This window comes from Macrobrachium rosenbergii, chromosome 21 (genome assembly GCF_040412425.1).
Source record: "Macrobrachium rosenbergii isolate ZJJX-2024 chromosome 21, ASM4041242v1, whole genome shotgun sequence".
NCBI classification, from domain to species: Eukaryota; Metazoa; Arthropoda; class Malacostraca; order Decapoda; family Palaemonidae; genus Macrobrachium; species Macrobrachium rosenbergii.
The window spans coordinates 10,409,991-10,412,305 of record NC_089761.1 but is presented as its reverse complement, the minus strand read 5'-3'; positions in this window follow the sequence as shown (position 1 = coordinate 10,412,305).

The following is a 2,315-nucleotide window of genomic DNA, read 5'->3' as shown; positions in this document are numbered from 1 at the left end:
GAAAACGTTTCTGCAAATACACATTATGCATTTACCAAAACATGTTACCTTCATAATGGCTTCTTTTTCTTTATCATGACGATAGACCTGGAGGGCCATCTCTTTGTCCATTCCGTCCAACAAAGTTTAGAAGCAATAAATCTTATCACTGGCTCATGATCGTCTGCCAACAACGTCCAAAAGCCTTCCATCTGCCTAACGTCCATTGGACATTTACCTTATAAACGCTCACTAACGCGAGACGCTCTCATACAAAACCTTTAAGTATATTCCTCTCTCTGTACAGAGAAAGTTACAGCCAGTCTCTTCCTCTACTAGCGTTCTTTAATTAAAACAGCCTGCTGAAAGAGAGAGAGAGAGAGAGAGAGAGAGAGAGAGAGAGAGAGAGAGAGAGAGAGAGAGAGAGAGTATAACTAGAAGTTTTCATCTGCACAAACTCATACAGCCTCCAAGCTTAATCCGTTGGAATTAGTTTGTTTAGAGAGAGGCAGGCAAACAGACAGACAGTCCAGAGACTGGGTTAATAAACCCAGTTTTAATCACATCATCCCATTTCATCGACCGATGGAGGTACTGCAAATGCATGAACTTCATCGTTGGGAATAATGACTTAATGAGCGAGACTATTCTGACCAGAAAATTTCAATATTCGGACTGAAGGAAAAACACAGGGGGCGGAAAAACTTGATCCTCGTCAGGTGAACGGACCAATGGGAGTAATTGAATCAATAACAAAACTCGCGTACTTATAATTGCCTTCGTAGCAAACTCATTGACAAGGTAATGACTAAATCACGAAAAATTTTTATACCGGTATTCTTTATACGGATTTGAACTCTAATGATTTTTGTAAGCCTGACTGAGTAACCCCTGCGGGAGTATATAGTATAAAGGGAAAAATGAATGTAACGGACTGGATACAAATTGAATGAAATAATGATAGAGAGTAAATTTTCTTATTTACAGATGACTAAAAATACTATTATCTGCTGTAAGATTTACATCAGGTCTTTTCTTCATATATTCTAAAATTGTTCTATGGTGAAGCAGTTCAGGAGCAGAATAAATAGACAATGTTTGTTCTAATAAAATGGGACTTATGGAATTCAGGATCATGAGTTAAATTGCGAGCTTCCCAGACAAACAGACTCACTTGTAGAAGAGGATCCATGCATCAGAAAACATTCCTGCAGCGACGACTACAAGATAATGGGAAGTAAGGCTCACAGGATTTAAGAAGCACGCACTATAATTCACTCATTTCTCATAAAAAGGAAAATTCATGTAAGCTGGAGAAAAATGCACACAGTCTATGAATAAAAAATTAATGACCAAAATTTCACCTCTTTATACAAAAAAGAAATAAATTGGTTAATCTATAATGATGGTAAACCATAAAAAATCGTAGCCTTAGGAATCATTGGTATTTATCATACATGAATGTTAACAAAGACATGAGAAAAAAAACATGCAAAGATTGTGGAGATGATAAGGTTTATACATGAGAAAAAAATGTGCAAATCAAGGAGGAAAGAGTGGGAGATGATAAATGGTTTAAGAATAGGTTAGGAGTTGCTGAAGTAAATTAGAACTGAGTAGATCAGAGAGATGGTATCTAAAGGGAACTTAGAGCAGCTTTCTATCCATGGAAGAATAAGGAATAAGATTTTAAATGAGATTTGTTTAGATCTCAAATGAGGAGATTAAAATCGAAGGTAGATAAGGCTGAAAGCTACAAAATAGTAAGGACAGTTGAAGTTAATTTAGGAAGATTTCTTATCATGCGAAAGTGTGTGGCTGTTGCAGATGTAAAGAACTTGTTAGAATTGCAAGTCTTGAAGAACAAAGAGCGGAATAACATTTATGACAATTGTGAGAACAGGACGATTGTGAGTTAAGAGAAAATGAGTTGTGGATTAACTAACAGGTTGTTGCTTTATGTCTTAAAGGTTAGCAAACTGAAAAAATCGAGGCTGAGGAATTAAGAAGTGAGTGAAAAAGTTCTCTTAAATAACATTTCTTAATATGCCTAAGAAAGTGTCTGGATCTAGACCAAAATGAAACCAACGGATAAAGGTTGATAAGGAGAACTATGAGGGCTTTGGTCCCAGCCATCCTACAAAATGTATAAATTAAAGACTGTCTTTCATAACAAAGATGTGGAGAACAGGACCACGTTTGCTTATTCTTTCAATAATTATGCCCTTTCCTTTAGCCTGAAAGGAGCCACTGCAACTGAATGGAAGTCCGTTATAACACAGACGGACTGGAGAAATCAGCATGGATTTAGTGAAAAATGTTTAACGTCGAAGAAG